The 27,253-nt window shown below is 42.4% G+C and overlaps 1 long non-coding RNA gene across 1 annotated transcript; it reads left to right on the top strand.

The window, feature by feature from the left end:
* The first annotated feature begins 2,596 nt into the window (after positions 1–2,596).
* LOC105469668 (uncharacterized) lies at positions 2,597–8,580 on the top strand. The gene is made up of 3 exons (XR_980016.2): positions 2,597–2,878; positions 3,151–3,718; positions 4,921–8,580. It is a non-coding gene; the product is annotated as an uncharacterized lncRNA (long non-coding RNA).
* Positions 8,581–27,253: the final 18,673 nt, after the last annotated feature.

Raw genomic sequence — 27,253 nt, 5'->3', positions numbered from 1 at the left:
GTCTTTCTGTAAAGTCAGTCCAACTGTTGTCTTATTAATTAGTATTTTATTGGCCAAACAGTGCTTTAGACATAGTGGGGCTATTTTTACCCAGGCAGGTGTGGCAGGCAATGGGACTTGAACCTGTGTGGTTTCATCTAACGCAGGGGTAGAGGGAAAATAGTGGGCTTGGTGAGTTCATTCACCTATGGGATCTTCCTTGTCCCTCTTTTATCTTCTCTGTGCTATCTTCCTTTCCTTGCTCTAATGAATACTCATGGTGGCTTGGTACGCGCGTAAAGCCAGGAAGTTACGTAGCCGAAATTCCTAGGAAGGAGAACTATTTCACTGTGCACTTACGGATATGCTATTTCACTGATCCACAGTAAGTACACAGTGCATTAGCATATCTGTGCCCATTAGTAGCATATCTGACTCTATTACCAGTAGAAACCACAGATGTTTTCACGTAACATTCAGTTGTTGCAGATTTCTCAAAATAACACTTATGCTCACTGCTAATTCTAAATGATAGTAATTATCATACCTACAGCTAGACCTTGTATTTTAATGCATTAAAAGAGCACATATATCACTATATCGCAAATTTGGGATTTTTAGTTTTTGGCATTTGGTGTTAGTGGATAAAAGGACAAGCTGCAGGAGGGGTTAAGTGGTTCTGCAGAGCTGGTCTGACACCCAGGGAGCTCTCTGAGGTCAAAGGATCACTGTTCCCACTGCTGGTCAAATGGCGTCAAGGTTTTGGTCCCCTCAGCGTTATTCGTGGCCTCTCTATATTTGCGTGATAGCTGAATACCTCCACCTTTGACATTGCTTTAGGAAAATGTTTCTCATTTAGCACTCTGGGAATAATATAAAATTTCAAAAGCAGGCTGTGAAATATTGTAACTATTTTGAAATCTTATATGGTAAAATTCTTTCAAAAACTTTGTGTGTGTGTGTGTGTTTGTATATGTGTGACTCTCTTACTCTCTCCCTTCTCTTCCTTCCCATTTCCCAAATAACCAACCAAATGAGCATTTTTTTTCATGCTTTCAGTGATCTTCACTAAAAAGCTCAATGTGTGCTCATGATAAATACACCCCTGTGGCTACTTGCAAGAGAAACAAACCCCAGCATGAAAATACCAAGTCCTTCCTCTTTTCTTATGTAAATAAATCTCCAGATGGCTCATTTGTAAGACTGTGTTTACTAATTTGTGTTTTCTTTCTAGACAATCTGTTCCCAGTAACCATTCTATCATTGAAACTGGAGGTAATGCTTACAATTTTACTTAATAAAAAGTCTATCAGAAGACTTGGTCTACAGGGGTAGAGTTGGCAGTGCCAATGCCACACACACACAAAGCCCCCAGGAAGAGCTAACCAACACTTGCGCTATTGCTATTGTTGTTGGACAGGAGATATGTTAAATTAGAATCAGAAGAGAATAATCACTTTCAGACGTAGTGGAATATCAGAGCTGGAAGGGGGCACAGGCTCATCTAGTCAAGGAATGGACACGTATGCCATGCACACTCTGCGCCCTCTCCCCCACCTAGTACCATGGCAGATGTCACCAATCATTCATCCTTTCCAGTTGAACTCAGAGATGATCTCAATGTGCCTCACCAAGTCACTACCAATCAATCACAGTTGACATGTAAGATGATACACATTTGCCATCACTTAGCCCCTCATTTTACTGTTGAAACAGTTGAGACTGTGAGGGTGGGAACAATATTATTCAACACTTCCCAGCCAGTTAAGGACATTAGTTGTTAGGCTGGGAAATTTAAACAGGGATCTGTGATATTGGATGGGAAATTACATCTTGATTTTCACTACCTCTAACTATAATCTAGCATTTTCTTCATTTATGGAGAAGGTGACAAAGCACAGTAGTACTAGAAGTCACAGACCTCTTCATGTAATATTCAGCTGCTGCAAATTTCTCAAAATATCACTTATGCTCATGGCTAGTTTTAAATTAAATAGTTATTAGACCTGCAGCCAGATCTTATATTTTAATACACGTATATTAATATACCACAAAATTTTTAGAAAGTATTTTGATAACTATATTTCAATAGATTTGGCTTCTTTTGTAATACTATATATTTCATGTTATGCACCTAAGGCATTGTCCTGAGAAGGAAGCCAAAAACTTCATCACGCTGTCCTGAGGGATCATGGCACAAAAAAATAGGAAAAAACCTTGGCTAAGCGAAAAATCGGGTTTCTTAAACTCCTACCCTCATGTTCTTCCCATAAAACAAGGGCCTCACCATGAGACTGCTGCCATCTTGGACTGCCCCAATATTTACCTCCATGTTAATAAGAAGGTTTTCTAATTTAAAAAATTATTCATGCTGATTCAAGAGAGAGACAAAGCAAAGATGCATCAAGCAAAGAGTACAAGTTCCCAAGCTCCACTCCCCCAAGATAACCATTGTGAACAATTTGGTATATGGCTTTCCCGACACTACACTCATTATGTAATAAACATGGAATAAAACAATTCATGCTCCTCTACAGCTGGCTTTTGTCACTTAACGACATAAAAGAATAAAGATGATATCACAGACATCTTTATACAGCTTTGCCGCATTCTTTTCAGTGGCTCCAGAGTGTTCCACTCGATGAATGCACCCCAATTCATTTTATGAGCCCCCATAAAGGAGATTCATAATCCAAAGTTTTCTTGACAAAAGGTGACAGAGAGAAGTTGTCATTTGAACTGGAGAAGCTTAGAAGTTTGGTTTTCACGGGTGACACAGCACGCTATGGAATAGTCTTGGTGATGAAGAGGTCGCCAGCGAAATAAACCACAGCCTGCAGCTCTCTGGACCAAAGAAGGTGCCCCTGTCCTTAGCAAACACATGTGGCCTTTCCAAGAGGTAAGTGTCTCAGGAGGAGTTGGAGCGGTGGCAGGAGAGGTTCAGTCCCCAGCCGGGTGATTCCTGGGTGAGAGTGATCCAGTGCAAGGGCATAAACCAGACACTAGACCCTACATAGTCTCAGGGACACAGCAGGAAGCATTACCGTCTGTATTTCATGAGTTGGTGAAAAGCCTCAAGTTCTACGGGACTCAGGCTCCGCATGAGAGGACACCCACTCATGGCCGTGGAGCAGTTCTCCCTCCCCAGCTCTGATTCTGTTCCTTCTACAGCTGTGTGTGATCCTCCTGCAAACCCCTCCTACTTCCGAGCCACAGCTGACCTTGGGATCAGCAGGTTTGGAGAACTATTGTCATCAACTGCCTCTGGGTGGACAAATGAGGAGAAAAAAAATAAAAGAAACTCTAGTCAAAATCAGTGAATACATAACCCGGTTGACATCACCGTGCCCAATGCTACTATTAAAATGAAACCAGAAAACTCCGGGAAGGCCGATACAAGAGCAGAGGCTCCAAAGAAAAGAGGAAAACTTGTTTGCAAAAGGTGAAGTAATGAGACAGCAAGGCACCAGGACACACGTGGAAACCCAGGAGAAGCCGGTCATCTCCTCCCGCAAGTGGCTTCAACATGCAGGGGAGAACTGGCCTGAGAGTGTGAGACCCAACACGGGGCCGCTGGGCCCAGATCCCCCGGTGATTTAGGCAAGTGGCTTCCCGGCTTGGTTTTCATTTCCCCAGCCACGAAATTAAGGGTTGGATATGAGAACACTTTTCATCCGACCCCATTCCTCTACCTCTGTTCATTTGTGCTCACCTCCCACCGAGCTGGTTCTGCATTCAGGTCAGTGCCCACCTCTGCCTGGCTCCTTTGCCCCGATCCCCTTTTTTTTTCATTGTCTTTGTAGATCTATATTTCTCAGAAATTGGGCTGCTACCTCCTCCTCCTTCCTAACTCGGGCGTCTCTTCTCCCCCTCACAGATGCTTTCTTCTCTGTCCATCGCATCTTGCTGTCTCCATTCTGCTTTGGGTTTCAGCATTTTAAATTCCCTGGCTTGGAGTCAGCTCCTCTATCAGAACCAACGTGGCTCCAGACTGTGCTACCCCCGTTCCATGCAGGAAATAAAACAAAGCCGGGCTTGTTCCCAGTTTGATAGGCTGCAAGTTTAGGGAATGGGGGCTTCAAATCTTTCACAATTTTGTTTTGGCACCGGAGCGTCTGTGTTTAATTCTGCGTCTCCTGCCAGACTTGGGAAGCTGAGGTGATAATATCAACATGTGGAGAGATGGGGAGCACAGACTGGCCTCTCTCCCCTCCCTGGCGGTGGGGGCAGGGGATAGGGTCACACGATCACACACAAACACACATGCTCACATACACAGGCACACACGTGCACATGCTCCTTCAAACACACACCCACGCACGCCCAGACACATATACTCACACAGACACACAAAGACACACGTGCACACACCGATACATACACTTCCACAAACACACGTGCACAGTGATGTGTACACACACAAAGAAACATTCATCCATGCAGAGAGACACACACTCACCCACCCATAAAGACACATATAGCCACACCAAACACACACACACACACAGACACTTGTGTGCACACTGATACATACATCTCCCCAGACATGCTCACACACATAGGCACAGGTTCATATTCAATCACACATAGACACACAGATGCACACACATGCCCACTGATGTACACACTTGCACACACACAGGCAGAGGGAGGCGTGTGCTCTGCACAGCAAGGAGCTGGGAGTATCACAGAGCAAGCCATCACGGATGACCCCCAGCTCCCAGGACCTGACAGAATACAGTTTGTGATCACAAGGCCTCTCCAGGAGCACCCATCATAAAATTCAACCAATTAAGCAAACAGTTTCTATGGAGACGTTTACTTTACTCAGCTCTGACGTTCTGCAGTTCCTATGTCTTGGGAGATACGCTGTGGCTGCAAGCTGTGGTCAGTCTGCCGCAAACCCAAAGCCCTGTAATCTCTTTGCATTACTCTCTGCAGATAACGGAGTTGTCTTAAAAAAGACAGGCATGGGAATGAGATGGCATTAGCTGACCTCATGTAGCACCCGCAAGGTGCCCAGAAAGAACGTGCCAAGAGACCAAGCATGGCTACCACCAGGGACCACCCCATCGTTCACTCCTTCACTCACACACGCGTGCACTCCGCAAACTACTCCTGAGGGACAGCCAAGAGCCACAGATGTCCCTAGGCCCTGGGGGCACCTCCATGAACCAAGAGGAAGGTCGTCATCCTTCTGGATCCTACAATCACAGTCGCAGGAGGAGGCAGACGTTCATCCAATAATCACACAAAAGGATGTGAAATGACAGCTGTGATGAGAGCCCCAGTTCCCTCATGGAGTGAGATGAGGCAACACCATCAATTGCTCTGACAATGTCAATTTCTCTGGCGTACCGCCCTGTCTTGTGTAGCAGAGGGGATGCTGGGGACCAGGTAGGAAGGACAAGACACATCTACCTGGCCCACAGAGAAACCCAGTTACATTAGCCTCATTGTTCTTGTCATCCACCTCTCTAGGCTCCAGAATCCTGGAGAGAAGGAACGAAGATCATTAAAACTCAGGATTACCTGAGTGGGGTAGGGGGACTGTAGCCATAGATGCCTTTGCATGCCTTTAGCAGGAGAAACAGACATAGGAGAAACAGGCTACCATGAAGAATAAATAAGGTAGTGAAACTGCAGCACTAAGCAGTGTGCCTGGCACCTAGAAGCTGCCTAATAAAAGTGGCTGGTGTTGCTTTCATGTTCTTTAGTGTCCTAGTTATGCTTGAGCTTAAGTCCTCAGTGAAGAGATCTACATCCCTCAGAGAGAAAAGAATTGCAGTGAAGGCTACAGGGGACCAAACACCCCAGGGAGAGGGTGCAGGGCAAGGAGCCAAGCAGGCTGGGCAAAAATTTGGCACTGCAGATCCAGGAAAGGATAAGCCGGAACTGATTCGCATCTCCTCTTCTATCCGATACTTTAGAGCAATTTAAAATGTGTTATCTGACAATATAGAAAGGAGAACATTAGAGTGGCCATGTTGAAGAATGTTAAGAAATTATTGTTTTACAACAGATTATCCAGTCCTGACTTGGTGGAATCAGGACTTCTGTCTTTATTTGTAAAAGTCCACCACCAACAGTGAGCATTGCCTTCTAGACCCAATAGCCTGTGGATACTGGAGAGGGAGGGGTGCCTGTCTGCTGGGATGCCACAGTGACCACGGTGATGTAGATTCTCTCTCCACTGGGCTTGCCCAATACGTTTCACGGGACGCCTCCCCTAATCTCTTGACCTGCCTCTAGTTCCTCATGGAGGTGGAGACCTGCCTTGAATCTCAGGCCACTGTGAGCCTTGTCATCAGGAAAGCAGGGTTTTGAAATTTCATCTGCTAATCCATGAAAAACAATACAAGACACTGGGTCTGGATACTAGCAAGCCCCTGTTTAAATTCCTCTCTGACACTTACCAGCTGAGGACCTTGGGCAAGTCACTAAGCACCGGAAGCCTTACTTTCCTTATCTATAAAAGGAGAATAATAAGATCTACGTCATGGAGTTATTGTGAGAACGAGATGAGATGATGCCTCTAAATAGCTTTTGTTTGTTTGTTTCTACTCCACCTTTTTCCAGAGTAGGGGTGTGTGTAGTGTGTGTGTGTGTGTGTGTGTGTGTGTGTGTGTGTGTGTTGAACAGGGTGGATAGAAGGAAAAAAGGGATGGATAAATAAAGCCTAATCAGGCATCCCATAATGACACAGAGGAGGCCACCAACACAGCTCTCGTTCTAGCAGCCACCCCTCACAATGTCTCTAAGTCAAGGGTGTTCAGCACAGTGCTACATTTCTCATTTCTTAAAAAAATTGTAAACATATTGTAGTCAGTACCTCATGATCAAAATGGAATTCAAACCATCTCTAGTAATGGTGATTTAAGGCTTATTAATCACTGTAAATTATTTTGACACCCCAGTGAAAAGTCCTCTGTGATGCTTTTAGAATCCCATTTTCATTTAACATTAATTAAAGGCCGCCAACCGTAAAGTATTAATAAAATCAAATTCCCTAAAGGAGCTCCCAGCTGACAGGCTTCAGCTCTGGGCGAGTTGCGGGACCTTGAGCAAAACACAGGCCATAATGAAATTTTAACCATGGAAATGTAATCAGCATGACCATGATAAAGAGAGGGCATTTCTTGGGAAGATAATAGATACTTTCAATAATAAATTTTATGATCCTCATTAGCCTACCTCCAGCAGTTTATGGATACTATGGCTATTTAGCAAAAGACTTTCAAGTCAAACAACCTTACTAACACGCTTTATTATTGTTTCATGGCTCTACTGATTATCCTACAAACATCAGGCCCAAAACATATATTAGTGGCAGGGAAATTGGCCCTGGTGGTGTCAGAGCAGAAGAATGTGAAGCTAAGACCAAGGACAGAACCTGGATGATATTCAGAAAGCAGACAGAAGGGTTTACGTCACTCTCACAGAGTTTACATCCCTAAAAAGTAAAGGCGGCCCACCAACTTCCATCTTTAAGAAAGAGTGAATGTCAATTGTTATGGCATTTCTTTAATCTTGTCTTGTTGTGATTGACTGGTTCCTCACAACACTCAGCCCAGCAGCTTGGCTCCTTGTGAATGGATAGAAAATGGAGTTTGTCTCCTTTGGCAGCTCCATTTCCAAGGCTGAACCATAAAGCCACTGTGGCAACATTCATGGAGCTGAGCAAAAAGCGCTGGGAGGATATGTACGAACGCAGTCTGGTGCGCGTGCTCAAATCTGGCATTCTATCCTCCTACAAAGACCTGAAAGCGTTTGCCATATTGCCTTTCCCCTCCTCTCCTTGAACAACTGAATGGAACCAAGAAATTTTTCATCTATTTTTCAGAAACTAAAAGCCATGACTGTACATCTTAAATACTTTTTGCTTTAGCCCATTTTCATCTGAAATCCTAATGACTTTACTGAGAAGTTGTAATTAATAAAGCTATTAGCCCAGATTCTGATCTCAACTCTAAATCCTAGGGCTTTTGTTATCATGGAGGCAGGGCTTTCAGATGCGAGGAAATATCTCCCCTTATCTTGGTGGCACAAAGTTGTGGTTAAGAGCTGTTCTAAAATTATTTTTGAGTACTCACCCCAAATAAGGACACTGTTTGCACTAGAGGTGCCCATTATCTAAAGACTAGGTGTCTATTCCAACAGCTGATGCCCTCTAACTCCAATCCACTGCAGCCTCACAAAATTCCCTGGGCCATTTCTAGAGCTGTGCAGGGCAGAAGGAAGGATTCTGACATTCTCCCAACCACATACATTCCTGTAGGACAAATCTGAGTAAAATGAACATGGAGGCCACATTGTTGCTGGAGAAGCTTCAGATCCAGTCAGACCTACCTCTAGGAGAAGGAAAGGTATTTAGAGGTGTTAATTTCATCTATGAAAGCATCCAGCCCATTAATACCACCCTTCCCAGCCAGTGCAGGGTCCCCCAAAGCATAGCTCCCTAAAATATGAAACTCCCAAGAGAATCCCGACATCCTCTATTTTTGACAGGCAGTTCTGTCCACTTAGGTGGGCAGGGCCATCCCACAGTGTTCTGCCTGCAAACTTGCCAGCTGAGCAGGCAACAGTGAAAATGTAGAGCAGATGGACAGTCCCATCTGCCCACAGAAGTGATGACAGGCCAGCCCCCGGCCCCCACCAAGTCACTTGCGATGGGATGCAATGATCATGTGACCAATGGTTTTACAAACCTGCCAGAACTTATTCATCCAAAGAATGGCTGTTCTCAAAGAGATGGCTTTTAAAGGAATTATAATTGCTCTTTTCCTCAAAAGCACTTAGAAATCACCCTGCATAGTCCATTTCCAAGCTACTTGGTAAGAGTGAAGCCTGAAGACTAAATGAGAGGGTTAAATAAGGTAGGTCTAAAGCATGCCTACCATGATGCCAAGTATATAGTAGGCACTTAATAGATGTTGACCATTATCACAATTATTATCGTTCTGACCTCTTACAATGTGGTTGGCTGCTCTTTTACAGGGAAGTGTAACCCTCAGTGAGCAGAGCCTGTCAGTCAACAACTTATTTCCCATGAGGCACTGGGAGCACCTGATGCAAATTAAGGACTAAAACCACAGTCTTGGGTTAAATAATGTCACTGTGGTATAGAATGATGACAGGGCAAGCTTGGATCAATGTCTTCAGGAACACTATGGAAATTACAAATTTTATTCTGAAATCTATCCAGCTATACCACGAGGACTAAAGATAATCATTTGGCCTCTACCTCTTCCTGCCTTCAAAGTAGGAGGCAGAGTTTCTGTGGCAGAGGTAATACGGCATGCTCACCCAATCTGCTTCTTCTTCCTGGCCACCCAGGAAGCCTGCATTCCCAACATGCTTTGCAGTTTGGTTGAGACTGCATGAATTTTAGTGCCATTTTCTTCACTCCCTACCCCACTTCCCTCTTTCGGGCCATAAGCATGGGCTGTGAGGTGAAATCAAAGGATGGAGGAAGCCTGGGCACAGCTCAGAGAAGAAGCACTCTCCCCAGTAGAGTCAACCAACCAGGAATATCTACATTAGACTTTGAGCAAGCTGTACAATTTTATTGTTACACCACTGAGATGTGGGGATTATCAAAGCAGCTAACATGAAGTATACTGATTAATACAGTCTTCTCACTAAAGTTTTAGACAACTTCCTGTTTGTGAAAAACCCTCTCATATATGACAAACCCAGATGAAGAAGTAGATTAGCTGAGACCTGAGTAAGGACACCCAAGATTTTTCCCACCTGAAGCCACGTGAAGCTCTAAACTGCTCTCTAAAACAAGTTCCACTTTCTGGAGAAGGGCTGAATACATGGGCAATGGTGGGGAATTTTGCAGATTATCACTTTCCTACCTCCAAACTAGTTTTAGAAGCAGTTGAAATGAAGATATCAATCATAGAAACAGTTTTAGAACTAGAAATGCACCTTAGAGTCACAAGAAGCATTTGATTGTTCCGACTTACAGGAGTGTTGGCAGTTTTAGACCAATGCGAGATGGGGACACTGAAGGCCAGAACAGTTGAAATGACATATTTAAGGTCACTAACCAGTGAGGAAAGAGGCTGGGACCCTCATCCTACAATTCTAATCGGTTCTACCTCTCCCTTTACAGTCTAAAGAACAAACGCCCAGATTTTTAAGTGAGAATGAGATGACAGACTCAAATTTATGTATTTCTAGGGCAGGTTGCAGGTGGCTCCAGGGACTTCTTCATGAACTGAGTCCTGAAAACCCATTTAATGGTTGATTCAGTATTGTTGGGACTTGACTTAAGCCAAACCAAAAAAATTACTGAAGTGATGAGGGAAACAAGCAAAAGGTAATAGCTTCTCCAAAGAAGCTGCCCACCTTGTATCTGTGGTATACTTAGAATTTCACTGCTGAAGGAGCCTTGATTGGCCATAAAACATATAAAAACTATCTTTGAAAAAGAGCAGGATATCACTCTATCATTAATGTTTAGGCCAGTTCAAATACTGGCTAATGTAAAAGAGATTTTACAAAACTGTCTATACATAAATAGCACGCTATTAAGTAATGAGTTATTAAGAAGGCATTTTTTTCAGTTGCATATTCACATGTAATTAGCAACTCCTGTAAATGTTTGACTTTGTTGACCCTGTTTCTTGGGGAAGAGGCTCCACATGAGAACTAGTGGTATTGACTGGAAACAAAGGCAGATGAAAAGTCAGGGTCTTACAGCTCCTCTTCACAAATAGGAAAGAGTAGTGGGAGTTGGAGGAGGCACGATGAGACAGTCCTAGTCCTTGATTGTTTACTTGGTGGAACCCAAATCCAATCCAACCAAGGGTGTGGTGTTTCAGATGAGACTGTGAACCTCTGAAACTCAGGCCCCTCGCCACAACTCGCATGGGGGATGCATAGGACTGAATAGTGGCCTCCAAAAAGATATATCCACATCTCAATCCCCAGAATCTGCAAATGTGACCCTATTGGGAAAAGTGTCTTTGCAGATATAATTAAGTTAATAATTTCAAGGTGAGATCATTCTGGATTATACCAATGGGCCCTAAATCCAATGACAGGTGCCCTTATAAGACAGAAAAGAGGAGACAATGGAGAAAAGAGGAGAAGTTCATGTGAAGATACAGGCAGAGATTGGCGTGAAGCAGGTATAAGTCAAGAAACAGTTGATCCTCCACAGGCCAAAAGAGGCAAGGGAGGATCCTCCCCCAGAGCCTTCGCAAGGCGAGTGACCCTGAGAACACCTTCATGTTGGACTTCTGGCCTCCAGGACTGTGAGAGGATCAATTTCCATTGTCTTAGCCACCCAGTTTGTGTGATGTGTTACAGCCACCCTAGGAAAATGACACTGGAGGCTGCTGGGAAAGAAGGCCCATGGAATGTCTGGGAAGCTCCTCAAAGGAAACCAGGAAGGCCCCGTTTCCTCTTTAGTGTAGGGTGACTGGGAGGTACTTGGCAATGACTCAACAAATATTTATTCCCACCGCAAACATTTGCTGGTAGAGATGGCTCTCCATCCTCTGCTGGTTCACGGGTTAGCAGAAAAGGGCAGGCTTAGGAAACATTCACCAGAGCACTGTGAGAAGCACTACAGGTGATGCAAAATTGGTGCTCAGTCTTCAAAGTGTCTCCCAAAGGAGCATGCCCCGTTGTCACCTAAGGGCCCGCTGGGCATGGATAGTTTTCCAACCCATGAATATCACAGTGGTAAGCAATACACCGATATGTTTCTCCTCCTTCTCTTTCTCCATCCCTAACTCTGGGCAGGGAAAGAGAGGTAGAAGACAGCAAGGAGGATTGTGAAGTGGAAGGGGCAAGACTCAAATTCTGTCAAAATTCTCTCCTAAGTCTTGGGTTTGGACTACAACTGCTATTGACATGAGGTCAGATGGTAACACCTGTAAATTTCACACAGTGAAAGCAGGATTCTGTCCAACAACATTGAGAGCACAAGTGCCTACCAGAAGCAAGAGCTTGCGTGAGAAAATCTCACTCAGCTCTGTCTATTACAGTCGTCAATTAAATATGAAGGCAAAAGGCAGGGGGGAAATCTCCAGAAAACCCACACTTTCCACTTCGTTTTCCTCAGATTGAGAAATAAAAGGTCAGTCAGTGATAATCTGCTGAAAATAAACTGTTGGGAGAATTTGCAGATTCTGAACATGGAAGATCAAATGTTGCAATCAAAGGGAATGAGGATGTTTAAACTAACCGGAAAAGGAAGATCCACACTGCAGAACAATCAGAATTCACTGAGTCTGTGCTTTTGTGACAGGAAACCACCAAGTTTAACATTAGAAATGTTCATTCAGAAATCCAAAGACTTGGTTTTTTTATGGCTCGGGTCCTTAAAAAATAACAGCAGGGGCCAGACCAGCAGGAGTGGAGGGTGCAGAGCTAGGAGTGGAGGGTGCAGAGCTGAGAGGGGAGAGGATGCAGACATGAGGAGGGCAGACGCCCACATGACATCCAGAGTCAAATTCAAGTAGGGCCCAGGGTCAGCGACCCCAAATGAAATCGCACAACTGGTCAGCAGCCTTTGACTAAAACCAATTCTGGGAAAGAGACAATCTCCCTGGAAATGTTTATAACACATACTGGCTCCATCCTTTTCTGCTCTCCAAGGACGACTGAATCCATTTTGCTCAACACAGCATTTTTAGACAATGTGGGTTTTATGGTTTTTGTAAAACGGAGGGAGGAATGAATTGCAAAACCAAATATAACTAGAAATGTCTTTGTAATTTTTAAATAAAATAAATGAAAACAGTTCAGACCAAGGATAGCCCTCCAAGAATGGAAACCCAAACACAATCACTTTCTGCTGAAATATAGGGGAAGGAGCAGAAGTAAATCCAAAGGGATTGGGATCCAAAACTTAAACCCAATAAACTCAATGGTAGAAATTAAAGACAAGATATAAAAATCTTACCAATCCTAGAGGCTGAGAAACACACACAAAGAAATCTATTATCCTTTCAAATGTTCATGGGTGAGCATCAAATTTGTATTTTTAAAGCTTCCCACTATTTAGGGAGTATAGATATTTATGTTGTAATTACCATTTGCATCTGAGCAATCCTGTCTCTAGTAGCCAAAAAATCAAAACAAACTGCAAATGCTTTGTAAATCCCTCACTATGGCAAGTCTTAGTTCTGTCTAAATTTTTCTTCTACCAGGGCAAGTATAAAATCCAAGTATTCTATATTTACTAAACCTGTCTAAATGTCCAGAGGAAAAATGGTTGAGTAAACATAGAATGGCCACTTAAGAGAATAATATGCAGCTCTTTAGAAGATGGTTATGAAGACTGTATTGCCAAACAGAGACCGATTAGTTTACGATGTTAAGTGAAAAGCAAAATGAAAAGTTGGGATGGAAACGAATCACCCCAAAATGTTAACAGGAACTATCTCTGGGTACTAGGATTAAGAATGATTTTTTTCTTCTTTTCCAAATATAATAACGCAATTACAATGAAGAAAATTATTGACAGATAGAAACTTTTAGAAGCTTTTGGAAAAAAATATGGCCCTAAATTATTCTATTGGATGTCACCTTTCTTGTAAGGATGCCAGGTGAGAAGTCGCAACAGATTGAAAACAAGGACTTATTTCTTACCCTGAACTTGCCTCTGAGTCCCTAGGGAGCAAATTTGGGGAAAATTAAGAGTCATGTTTTGGGCATTTTGGGTCTGAGGCCCCTGAGATAGGATCATGGCAATGTCCATTAAGTAGCTGAGTCCATAAATCTTCAATGAAGAGGATCCTTTGTACTTTAAATATGACAATTGGGGGATAATGTTTTCAACCTTCAGTTAATGGTTCTTTTGACCACTTTTAATATACAAAATTATAATACAGTAAAAGAACGTGACCAACCAATCAGATCTCATTTTAAATGCATTTTGGATTTATCTTTAAGTTTCTAGCCAATTGAAATTCTGTAATTCTTAGGCGAATGCAAATAAATATACTAAAACAGGATTCTTGCTTGCAGGTAATAGAAACCAACTAAAGGTAATCTAAGCAAAAAGGTAAGTTATTGGTAAGAGATGGGGGAACACATGGAATTGAAGAAAGGGGTGAAATGCCAGGTATCCGAGAAGGAAGAATCAAAAGACTGTCAGGAGTCCAGGTAGAAGAAAATAATAACAGCCTCTTTAGGGAGCAACTGTCAAAAAGAATCAACTCAAACAGCTTCCATCCTTGTAGTTAATATGCACATTCTCAGGAGAGATCATCCTGACTGGGTTAGAATTATTACGTACTCATATCTTGGCCAAGAGAGGGCAGGGTCCCCCAACTGACAGTCCCACGAAGCCCACACATAAGGTAGGAAGGATGCCACGTAACCTCCAAGAAGAAACAGATAGTGGACCAGGAAGATCACCCATATTCCCCTCACTGTCCACACCTGGGAACACATATTCCATGTGCCGTGTTTTGTACAGATGTGGTGTAAAAAAAAAAAAACAAGAGCAATAGTTATAACTGGTCTACGGAGGCTTCTCTGGGATACAGACATGTTCACGCCCACTAATACATGAATCACCCTGCCTCATAAAGACTTCCAGTATACACACTGCACACAAACTCCACGGTTCAGAGCTTTAGAAAATCAAACAAGAAATTAATAACAAAGACAGTGACTTTGTGGGTATGTTTATAAGCAACGAGTTCAAAATTAAATGAGCCAAATAGTGAGGGAGAAAAAAAGCCAACTCTTTGGAGTGAAATGCCTTGAACAGTGAAATGACCAACAGAACAGGTCTCATTGTATCACGAGGCTGTCTTATTGACTTGTTTTGGAACTCCACGTTTGAACACAATGAAAGTTGTGTGTTTTTTAAATAAAACAAATATTTTTTTTCCCTCACAATGCTACATAGAAACCTCCAGGGCAAAGTAAAATAAAACCTCATTATTTCAAATTCCACTCATTCCAGAATTATAATAATTTGGCTCGGGCTGCATTGAAGCCTGCCTTTGTACTCCCTTTGAGTGGTGGTTTCACTGAACAAATCAATAATACAAACAAGATTGCTGGGAGTTACGTTTAAGCCACTCAAGAGAGACTTCAGCGCACAGCTTACATGCAAATGACAGTGCTCCTTATGGAGGCATCTTAATCGTCCTTAAGGCAGAACTGGCAAGGCTTGTTAGTAGTTCAAATGTCTATAGACCCTTTTATTTCTTTTAAAACTCTTCTAATCAAATGTTGTCTGACATGGTGTTTAGGTGCAAAAGGGTGAAGAGTAAAGAACCTATCTGCTGAGCCTTAAAAAAAAGGTTACTCCCCAGCACTTTGGGAGGCCAAGGCCGGTGGATCACGAGGTCAGGAGATCAAGACCATCCTGGCTAACACGGTGAAACCCCATCTCTACTAAAAATACAAAAACAAAATTAGCCAGGGGTGGTGGCAGGCACCTGTAGTCCCAGTTACTCGGGAGGCTGAGGCGGGAGAATAGCGTTAACCCAGGAGGCAGAGGTTGCAGTGAGCTGAGATCACACCACTGCACTCCAGCCTGGGTGACAGAGCGAGACTGTGTCCAAAAAAAAAAAGAAAAAAAAAAAAAAAGGCTGCTCCTTCTACTTCAAAGGCAGGAAACAATAAAAAATGAAAAATGGTGGTGAGTGTGTACAAATGCCAGCAAACATATCTAAACGAGCTCAGGTATTGAATAGGATATAAAGTAATATAATCCTGTTACAATTATCATAAATTATTTACAATGTGCTCTAATCTGTCACCTCATTTGGGCATCACGAAACATACATGAGACACACATGGCAGAGACAGGAAGCGCTCACCAGAGAGCCCACGGGCTCCCTTGCATTTCCCAGACTCCCTTGCAAGACATGGAATGACAGCAGGAATAATGAGTGGCACTTCCAAATCCAGGCAGATAACTGGAAGCGTACTTCCTCTATCTTCGTCTCTCTGTCAGGGTGACTTTGGAAGCCCCTTGGTGAGATGGCAAGAAGATAAAGAGAGCTTTAATCTCTGACTTAGATTCTGATCATCCTCACCAGATGGAAGACGGATCTTGCAGAGCACAAGCATGAGCGGCTCAAGAATTAAATAAATTTTTGTCAAGGAAAAATGATGAGGCTTTGTGACTAAGTCACAAGGAACTGGAATTGTGCTGGTTACTGCGGTATAGCTTAGCCTGTTCTATCACACTACCTATGATTGTTTCCATCTCACAGATAAGAAAACTGAGACTCAAAGAAGACATATGACTTGCCAAAAATCATTGTGCTATTAAAAGGCAGGACTGAGAATAGAACTCAAACCTCTTGATTCCAGTGCTCTTTCCCTTACGACCAAAATGTTAAGCTGTTGCCTGCATGCATAAATTAATGACCAGCTGGTATTCAATGACAATCTGTACAATTAAAACTCAATGCCAGAAAACATACTTTCGTTAATTTCTTCATTCAATCCAAGGCCTCTTTACCTTCTTCTCTTGCAGGTGCTGGAGAATGGAGAGACAAACACATCAACAAAGCCTAGAACATACCACAAACCTCTGCTGCATTTCATTTTTTTGTATAAAGGCTTCTTCATGAAATCAAAAGAGTATTGTTAAGGGTGAGTGGTGAGAACAGATTTAGGAACCAAAAAAAAGTAAATATAAGCCCAATTTTTCATTCTGCCAAATTCAAACAAACATCATTTTAAGGACCTGGCAGCCCCCACAAAGTCAGCAGCCACCAGTTAAATAAAAAGCCCATTCATTTAGAAAAAGAAGTGTCAACACAGGCATTTAACATAAGTCAGGTTTCCACAGCACAGTGACCTGGCATATGGTGACATGCACATATGGACTGGGATTAAACAGCATCGCCAAATGTAAATGCAAAGAACATATCAAAATCCCTTCCCTCCCATCCTAAACCCAACTCATACACCATCCAGGGACAGATCTTAATGTAAATATAAGAACTTAATTGGGATTTTCAGAAGTCTCCTTAATGCATCAATCTGGGAGGTAATGTCTCCATCAGTGTTCATGAGTAATACAAGTAGTGACTACCAACTTTTCTTGGCAAAAAAAATAATAAATTGGCATAGACTATCTAAAACAACCCAGCACATGCCTCATAAAAATACAAAGCTCCTACAAGAAAACTTAGGAATACATCTTTATGACACTGGAGTAGGGAAATATCATTTAGAGAGAACACAGAAAAGAAATACACATCAGAGAAAAACACAATTATTGAACACAGTCAAAATTTCACATTTTTGCTTATCAATAAACACTGCTTAAAAAATGAACAGGCATGCCACAGACTGGAGGAGAACATTTGTAACATATACATCTGATAAATAACTTGATTCTGGAATATGTAAAGAATTCATACAATTCGATAACAAAAAGACAAACAGCCCAATAAAAAATAAGCAAAAGATTTGAATAGGCTTTTCACCAAAGAAAATATTCAAATGGCCAATAAGTACATGAAGAAATACTCACTGTCGTTAGTCATTGGGAAGTATAAAATAAAATGACAATGAAATACTGTTACACAATCAGCAGTAATGGCTAAAATGGAAAAGACTGGTAATACCAGATATTGGCTAAGATATGGAGAAACCAGAACTCTCATTCATTGCTGGTGGGAGTGTCAAATGTTACAAACACTTTTGTTATATAGTTAAATAGACATCTATCCTATGGCCCAGAAGTCTTCTAAGTATTTATCCAAGAGAAATGAAAACACATGTCCACAAAAAGACTTGTTCATAGCAACTTTATTCATACAGCTACAAACTGGAAGCCACCAAAGTGTCAATTAGCAATAGAAAGGATAAACAAATTGTGATAGATTCATACAATGGAATATTAGACGGCAATAAAAAGGTTCAAATTGCAGAAACATGCAGCAATATGGATGAATTCCCAAGACATTATATTGAGTGCTGAGTGAAAACATTATGTTGAGTGAAGCCAGACACAAAATAGTCCATACCAGATGGCTGCATCTATATGGAGTTTTTCACATGAGAAAATTAATAGATGGTGATAGAAATCAAAGCAGTGACTGCTTCCAGAGTGGGTGGTAGGGTTGACTGGGAAAAGGTACCGGGATACTTCCTGGACTGATGGAAATATTCTGTATCTTGCTAGGGGTGTGGGTTACATGAGTGTCTGCATTTGTCAAAACGGACAGAACTAAATACTTGCAATCTGTGCATTTCACTAAATGTAAATTATACTTCAATTTTTAAAATGCATTGGGGAAAAATGTATCTTTTCTATTTTAGGCCAAGACTAAGGATAGATCTCTAAGAGAGCTCTTATAACCTTAGATAACAGAATCTCACCAGAAAACAAAGGCCTCATCCAGACCAGGGGAGGTGGCAGGGCATTTCTCTTCAATTAATTTGCAGTCTTAGACCAAGGCAGGATATAATGATGGCATTAACCAACCACAAATCCCAGTGACTGCACATCTTGGAAGGCACTGGATAGACTACGGCAAGTGTCAGACACCTTCCGAGTGCAAACCTCTTAAAATCTTCTCGTTCAACCTCTTACTCCAGCTACCTCCCCAATGACCAGTTCAGTGCAGGCTCAGTCCGCTTGCACTTAGGGGCAGCCTAATGGTGCCTAACCCTTCCCTCACCTCATACCTCTTTCAACCTTGGTCCTTTTCTGATGCCATGGGGCGGGACCCAGCACATGCATGTACACCCAGGAACTGCAGGTGAGTTAGAGCCCATGTGACCACCTTAGCTAGTACAGATGGGAAGCTGGTAGGCTGATGCATCCCTCCACATTGCTTCTGCAGACATTTTTGAGCATAATTCCTATGGCTCCTGAGGAAACCCCTTAAGATGGTGCCTCAGTTACCACTGACTACACAGTGATCAACTCAGTAACATATATCTCTTTACTGACTTGCCCTCCTTCCCTTTTTCACTCCATCCTTCCCTTCTGCTCCTTGGGACCACTTTTTCAATAAGCCATCTGCATACAAATCTTTGTCTCAGGGTCTAACTTTCAGGGGCACTAAGGCCAAGGCACAGTTTGTGTATATGTACAGAAATTTACAACCAAATACACAAATGCTTCCCTGGGTGCTGAGACCTTGTATAACACAGACCCCTGTTCAACTGGCTGTGTGCCTGGAATGTTGTTCCTTGTATAAACTAGAAAGAGACTGATGGCCTCCTGCTAGGAGAGTCAGCTTTTGCTAAGATACACACCTTGATAGGAAACATAACAAGAATCATGACCAATGCCCACTCCAGAACCATTGCCTTTTTATGTAAATAATGAACCCATCTCTGGGCTGAATTCAACCCCAGGAGTGTTGGCTCACTAGGTTTATACCATTGATTCTGCTGCTAATGACTAATAACTGAGTGACAGACAGAATAATACTGCTTCCAGGAGGGAGACACCAATCTTGTCAAAGAAAAAACTCAAAATGTGATTTTTAACTTTTGAATGACTATTTTTTCTCATATACAGTGAATTACAATAAAATATCAAACCAATATTGAAAGACCACTAATATAAGGCAAGCATCAGTGCTGTTTCTGGTTGCATCTCTTGTTGGGTTCCATGGCCCAGCCAATCCTCAACCACATGACAGTACTCTTGACAGACAGAGTTTGGACTTGAGAGCTCACATATCCTCTCTTCATTCATCTACTGTGTATACAGTGCATAGCTTCAAGCAAGGAATGTTGCCCTTTGTGTTTCTGTCTTTCTCTTGGGCAGTGACTTGCCTTTTTTTTTTTTTTTTTTTTCTGTTTTGGACTTACAAAGAGACTAGTTAGTGAAAGACCTAGTGTAAATATGACAAAATCCCTTCAGTGGGGATAGTTCATTAAAATCAAAGAGCTTGTTACAACAGGTTTTCAGCTGAATTGCTTAATGTATGCTTTATAAAACTTCACAAGGCATCTGCTAATGTTTAGCCGGAATGGTGGGTTGGTGTGTTGGTTTTTCTCTTCAGGGAAGATTCAAGAAAATGGTAATGGGATGTGAAGACAATTACATAGAAGCATGTTGATGAAGACTGGAAAAATGAAGAGCTGTTAAATGTGCTAGAATTGGAGCCAGGCTCTAACTATGTGTAGAAACAGACTGGCTTGGGCCCCATCAAGGTACGTTGAGATCAAGCCCATGAAGGATGCATCAGCTTCCATCATAACTGCAGGCACTGCTCTCAGTTTTACACAGTTCTCACTCCTGACACAGGCAGCGTTGGAAGCACAGAGAATCCGACAGAAATGCAATTTCTATTTTGGAATTCCAGTGTGTGTGAAGGACGGGGATGTGATGCATTCTGACTTTGATTGTGTTTTCTCTAGTTTATAGACTAACCTAAAATAGACGGTGTGTTTCATTAGAGCGAAAGAGGATATGAGATCTCTACTGAAAGGAAAATCTTCTTTCTTATTCTTCTTCCACTAAGTGTACAAATAATTGTTTGCCACTTCAGCAGCTCAAACTTAACAGAGTAAGAAATGCTCATGAGTATGGCATCCAAGGCTGTCCACTCTCTGACCTCCCACCACTTCTCCAGCCACCTTCACCAAATAGACACATGATCTAATGTTTTACATTCCCTGCTTTCCCTGTACACACCAAGTGACTTCAGGCTCCAAGCTTTTGCTCATCCTGCCCCTTCACCTGGCAATGCCACTCCTTGTCTCCTCATCTTTCATGACATAATCAGCTTCTCTAGGAAATTTCCCAAGTCAACTTTTCCATTTCAAATTAGGTTTGTCCATTTCCTCTTTGGAAAGGGACAACTGTTCCCTGTACATCCTTCCATCTTGCATCCCAGAACACTAGAAAGCAAATTTTTTACAGGTAGAAGCTGTCTGACTCATTCCTGTACCTTCACTGCTTAGCACAATGTTGAACACATGGTATGTCTTATGACTAATGGAATGAATATCACACAAGGCAATTGGACTTTTTTTTCTTGAGAAAGTGAGAAAATATTGGAGGATTGCTGCCTTGGAAAACATTTGGAAGGATTTGGGGCTATGTTCATTCAGAGATTCCAGGATATTACACACAAAACCCTAATAAAGCTATAGCGAAAATACATTCTGCAAAATCACAAAGGCTTCTCCTACCCAGGGAGTCAATGTGGCTTAATCCACAAACTGCACCCTGTGCCGCTCCTCATTTCCTGATTAAAATTCACACTGGATTTCCAGAAGAAAAATGCAGTTGAAGAGATAAATGAGGAAGATAAGGGAAACCATTTGGATGGCATACACTGAAGCTGCTTGAAGTCTGCATTTCTCTAACTTACGAAAATATTCCTCCTCGAAGAATCTTTGAGAGAGTACTGTACTTTGAGCCTAAGCATGATCACTCTTGGAATCTGAAGGGCAGTATTGGAAACCTGAAGTTCCTAATACCTTCATGAATCCATAGACCGCTTAATAATATTTCCATTTCTTCCTGTGTTCTTAACCAGATAATAATTACACAACAAGGTTTATTCAAAGATTGAAATTTTACCTCGAGCAAAATTCAGAGGTCAAATAGGGAAGGAACTCACTCAGAGAAAAGAATATAATTTAAAAATACTTTTCCTCCTACCAGGGGAACAACTAGTTATTTTGTCATATTAAAAACAATGGTTTCTTGCAGTGCATCAAAGACATAAATCTGAACACGCCAGACCTCTTCATTATCCCTGTGGCCCAACAAACTCCTAAAGGCAAAGGGAGCCAGTTTCTGAGCAGGCCAAGGGATTCAGGCTGTACACTCCACAGGGGACAGAAGGCTAAATCAGCCGGAAAAAGGTAGAGCTGTACAGTTGGGTAAGCAGGAGTGCAGACAAGCGTGGATAATTTTAACTCCCAATACAGCTGGACTGACCACTAAACTGTCACCTCATATCGAGCTTGTAACTGAGAAACCACAATTATCCTTTTGAGCACATTTACGAGGAAGCACGGGGAGCCCAAGGCGTTATGGGTGAGACTATTCAGAACAGGTGGATAGGGCAGTGAGGGAGGATTGTCACATGTGGTTCCCTGCAGGGACAGGGGAGGAAAGCCAGGAGGCCAGCTTCATGGCAGCCTTTCTATAAAAGGGACAGGGCAGAGAAGAGGCAGGGATGCAAAGGAGATAAAAAGGCAAATAACAATGGAGGGAGGAAAATGACAATTGCTGTAGTCTTTAGAAGTGCCAGCAGCTGATAAGTCTTTCAGGCCAAAGAGGGAACCCTGAAGTGACAGAAAAGCCTTACTTCCTTTTGTTTTTTCCCCCTTGCACAGGAAAAGTTACCTTCAACTATATCTGACTCTTCTTCCTTTCCGATTGCTAAACCTCAGTCAGAGACGCGTGATTTTATCTATAGCTCAATCCAATGTTTAACGACAACCTCAGAATATGATATGTATTCCTGACACTTGCTGACATGTTTTGGATCACTAAGATAATGAATCATTTACATTTTGTGAATTCCTTTCAAATGTTTTCAAGGAAATAATTCAAAAGTGCCCTCCCTCCCTGCCTCCTCCCCTCCCGTCCCCCCACTTCATTTGGTAAGCATAGACAACTCCCGTTTCAAACTGTTCCCAGTAGAACTCCTGAGTATTAATTTAAAAAGATAATTAAGGCCAGGCGTGGTGGCTCATGCCTGTAATCCCGGCACTTTGGGAGGCTGAGGCGGGCAGATCACGAGGTCAGGAGATTGAGACCATCTTGGCTAACGTGGCAAAACCCCATCTCTACTAAAAATACACACACACACAAAAATTAGCCGGGCGTGGTGGCATGCGCCTGTAGTCCCAGCTACTTGGGAGGCTGAGACAGGAGAATCACTTGAACCCTTGAACCCTTGAGGCAGAGGAGAATCACTTGAACCCAGGAGCTGAGATCACGCCACTGCGCTCCAGCCTGGGCGACAGAGCGAAACTCCATCTCAAAAAAAAAAAAAAAAAAAAAAAAAAAACAGATAAGTAAGCAGTACAATTATCTGTTGGTTTCACCATTGCATGATTTTCTTACTTGTTCTTACTTGAAAATCCTGGCAAGTGAAAATTCCTACAAGTTTCACCTTGATCATAAATGCATTTTCTGGGCAATTTTGTGTTTGGGGATTGATAGCCCAGAGCACTAGTTTACTTTACATAATATGAGGACTTAAATTTAAAGCATTCTTAAGGAGTGGCAAAAGACTTAGGTGCCAATTTCTACAAATGAAGTCATCCATTAAATGTCTACTAGTGTCGGGCATTAACAAACTCATAGACAAGTGAAGAGTTAAATTCTAAGATGTGTCATAAACAGTCAATCTACAGAAACAGGAGACATTTCTATTGATAAGGGAAGCGGCAAGTGTTGAGGCGGAATAAACAGGCATCAAAAGGCTAGAAGCAGAGGTCCCGGTATCAAGAAAATAATGCACCAACCCTGGGATCTTGCACCAGACTGCCATGAGCATAACATCGTTACGTCTCTTTCTTACCTAAGTTTTCCTGTTTTGCTCTCCCAGGGAATTTCACTTTAAGGGAATACATCCCTGACTTTATAGCAAAGATCAGGAAGCAAACAAGATCCATTTATATAGAGATCGCTTTGTTCTCTTCCACGAAGCCAGGAATGTCTGCATTCGCATTTAAAACAACAAAATTATCTTTCATAAGATGTTTTCTCCTTCAAACAGGACGAGAGAATCGAAGCATGATGCCCAGCATGGAATTTTGGTCCCCTTCCCTTTTGACCTCAATTGGCAAGGCCCTTTGTGCCTTTTATGTAATATTAGTGGTTTTCAGAATGTGCTCCCTGGACCAGCAGTGACCACAGCATCACCTGCGAAGCTGTTAGACATGCAGATTCTCTGAGCCCATCCTACCCATGCCCAAGTGAACCAGAAACCCTGGGGAGACTGGGTGCTCAATGTAAGATTTCATACATTCTCCCAGTGATTCTGATGTTTGCCAAAATATGAGAACCATTGCTTTATGTTAATTGACTTCCTTTGTTATTTCACATCCACTATCTATAAGCCAATTCCCACTGCAGTGGGACAGAGAGAGATGGCTCCACACCGCACTCTTAGGTACAACCGAGCATCCCCCTTTGGTGTTGAGAGGTCTGCTTTATTCTTCCCATTTCTTTGATGGACACATTTTTAACTTAGAACAATATTTCTCTCCAAACAGTGTGAGCATCTCATGGTAAGTTTTTACAAACATTTTTTAGCCATTTCAGGTAACAACCCCCAGCGTAACAATCCCCCACGTGGCCTGTAACACCCTGAACTCTGGTGAATGTAATGATTGTTTTGCAGACAGGAAGTGACTGCAGCATTAACACTATCCAGAAATGCATGGTGATAAACTCTGGCACTGCTACAGAAAGGAAAAACCAGGCTCAGAGATGCAGAAACTCAGAGAATACATTCTGTAGCTGAGAGGAAAAACCCACACAAACTCAAAACAAAACCAGTTCAAATAAACCTCACTCCTTTGCCATCTATAAACAGAGTGAAGTTCAAGGGAGAGTCTTCTGGCCCCAAAAAGAACCATGGAATGAGATAAGATGTTTTCTCCTTTATTTTAATGTGTGGACTGCATTGGCGCCCCATTATAAAGGCATTTCAAATATCCATTAATGATTTAATTGACTAAGTGCCATTCTTCCCTGACTCCCATGTTGGGTTTATCTGTGCAGAGCTTCCTGCGATTATCTTAAGTCTCTGGCAGCTTAATGAAGGCTGTATGTCGGCAAACACTATTTTTTAAAAATTGGAGGATAAACTTACAAGGAGTAAATGCTCCATTAGATGTTGAGAGGTCACTCATGCCCCAACTTGACTCGGATGTCTGACACAGCTGCTTCAAGAAGTCCACGTGGCCCCAGGCGATGGAGCTGTTAAATCATGTTCACGTAGGACATTCCTCTTCTGGCTTGAAATACAATCTGGTTAATGAATTTACCTTCTTCACATCCCAGGTACCGGTCAGAATACCCAACCTGAAAATCTTTTGTGCTGAGTATTTAAAAATCTGTCTCTCATAGGATTCCTACAGGAGTCAACGTTTTGTTTCTCTTAAAAAGGAACACTCGCTTCCAGTCTGTTGTGACATATCTGAACTGTTAGACCTGGCTGTGTTTTCCAGGAACAATAAGTGGAATTTTCTCTAACCCAACCAAACTCTTTTTAATGAGTTCAGGGGAATCAGCGTGTTTGTGTTGGCTTGCTGGACCTTCGAGGCTTACAGACCTAGCCAGCTCAGGCACCGATCAGCAGCCGGGGAAGGCATTAGTCTCCCCCACATATCTACCCTGCGAGCTTCATGGCCAAGAGCAATGCCAGGGAGTTCAAGTGATTAGTTATGTTAGGGAAATGAAAGCCAACAACCCAAGAATCAGCGAACCCAGGAAAAGGTCAATAGGCCTTGGTGCTGTAATGAACGTAACAAATATTTAAATAAGGATAATATTGAAATGTGTTCAGTCATCTTGATTTATTTCCAATTACTTGGCTTTTGCTCCACTATGTAGTTCTGAAATTCAACGTTGATTTCTGCTGACTTGTGGAGCCACACCACCTCTATTTTTCTTCCTTCTACGTGCCTTTCAATCTTACTTCACAGTCCCTTCCAAAAGGACCACAAAGCATGGCAAACAGAGGTAGACTCAGTCTATCAAGTGGCTACAAAGGATGTTGTTTTATAAAGCAGAGAACCTGAGCCAGGCTTCTGTACAATGCAGAGGTAGCGTAAAGGCTCTAGACAGACTGGTCCAGGCCATGGTGAATGGCCTGGCCCATTCAATCCCAACCATCAGAGGAGCTTTTTTCCTTTCCAAAGCATGAGTCCTCCAGGGATGAAGATGAGAATCTCCTTGAGTTTAGAATTGTAATATGTCTCAACTGGAGGAGTTCCAAGAGCTTCCCTACTGTTAGCTTCAGGAAGCAGAGGTGGGGCCAGATAAAATGGATTGCCCACAATTCTCAGTGAGTTGAGAGGAAGGGCACTGGCCGAGGGGATGCTTCTCTGTTCTCCCTCCTGCCCACCCTGCTGCATGCATGCATCGATGTAATCACAAGTAAGCCTCAAACCATGGCCACAGCACTGTTCTGACACTTGCTGGGAGATAATCCTGGTGCCTTCTCTGGCTAGAGTGCGGTAGGTAGGGTGAGAGGGTAGGTGTCAAGTGTCAATCTACTACAAAGACTGGTAGTTTTACCTACCTCCATATCTGTTCCCACTCACTCTTACTCTGTCTTAGGAAGCCAACAGGCAGTAGAGCTTCTCTCCTAACACTTTACCATGAAAAAGTTTCGATGGGCACACCAGCACCATTTTAAGACTGTTGCCTGCATCCTTGCCGTGATGCCCACTGGTCTCTCAACAAGGATGGAAAAAGTAACAGCCTTTAACTATGGTTTTTCTTTCAAACCAATTAGTTACCATTTATTGAGCACATACTATGTACCAAGAACTACAGAGGTGCATGTCTCTGTTTGATCCTTGCAACATCTCCATTGGATAAGTTTTATAACTGCTCTATAAATATTATTATATTTGCACTGTATCACTATTTCTGTCTTTTTTTTCTTTTTTCTTTTAAGACGGAGTCTCGCTCTGTTGCCCAGGTGGAGTGCAGTGGCGCATTCTCAGCTCACTGCAAGCTCCGTCTCCCAGGTTCACGCCACTCTCCTGCCTCGGCCTCCCGAGTAGCTAGGACTACAGGCACTCGCCACCACGCCCAGCTAATTTTTTGTATTTGTTAGTAGAGGTGGGGTTTCACCATGTTAGCCAGGATAGTCTCGATCTCCTGACCTCATGATCTGCCCACCTTGGCCTCCCAAAGTGCTGGGATTACAGGTGTGAGCCACCATGCCCAGCCTTCTGTTTTGTTTTTACTTTAAATTTTAACAAGAATATAAGTTCCACAACAGAAGTGACCTTGCTTCTTTTGTTAACAATTCCATTCCAAGCACCTACCACGTGCCTCACACATAGTAGCTATTAATAAGTACTTGCTAAATGAATGAGGGAATCCTCATCTCATAGGGTAGAAAACTAAGTCTTAGGTGAATTAACTTATTCAAGGCCTTCCAACTGAATAGAGGAGAGGGTGCCTTTCAAACACCCTCTTCTCTATATATTTTTATTAATGTGATTAGATACAAAGATGTGCTCATGATAAATGGAACTGGAAACTATCAAGATTCTCAATGACTCTACCCAAGGCCCATACGACACAAGAGTGTTTACTTAAGGTTCTGACCTCTGCAACCCCTGAATTTGTCATAATGAGAAA

This window comes from Macaca nemestrina, chromosome 9, assembly GCF_043159975.1.
Source record: "Macaca nemestrina isolate mMacNem1 chromosome 9, mMacNem.hap1, whole genome shotgun sequence".
In the NCBI taxonomy this organism is placed as follows: Eukaryota; Metazoa; Chordata; class Mammalia; order Primates; family Cercopithecidae; genus Macaca; species Macaca nemestrina.
Note: the sequence above shows the minus strand (reverse complement) of the source record. Positions and strands in the feature narration are given on the sequence as shown.